Source organism: Penaeus monodon, chromosome 33 (assembly GCF_015228065.2).
Source record: "Penaeus monodon isolate SGIC_2016 chromosome 33, NSTDA_Pmon_1, whole genome shotgun sequence".
Taxonomy (NCBI): Eukaryota; Metazoa; Arthropoda; class Malacostraca; order Decapoda; family Penaeidae; genus Penaeus; species Penaeus monodon.
In genome coordinates this window covers 11827008-11827347 of record NC_051418.1, presented here as the reverse complement: position 1 = coordinate 11827347, position 340 = coordinate 11827008, and the positions used below count along the sequence as shown (strand labels likewise).

Genomic DNA, 340 nt, shown 5'->3' with positions numbered 1-340 from the left:
CTAAAGAAAGAAACAAGAAATCTGTGTTCGGCTCTATCCTACCGTTGCCACTTTGCCAGACGGCGAAAAGGGTGTAGAAAAATGAATGACTTTCGAATCATGCATTGAATACTGTGAAACGATAATGATATTATGGGAGTGAACTAAAGATTTACGTAATATGCATAATTCAGTTCCCTTACATCAAAACCAATATCATAGTCACTAACACACTGATCTATACACACACGCATATATGTATTCATATATTTAAATGAATGATCTTACTACAATAACAAGGACTGAAAATGTCTCGTATTCACTCCCTTGAAGAGAACACCACAGAACACACTCGTTACAT

The 340-nt window shown here is 35.6% G+C and overlaps 1 protein-coding gene across 1 annotated transcript in view; it reads right to left on the bottom strand.

Annotated features, from left to right (window-relative positions):
- Positions 1–340, bottom strand: part of LOC119594043 (protein YIPF5-like) — a 6171-nt gene that overhangs the window by 5634 nt on the left and 197 nt on the right. The window lies entirely within an intron of this gene.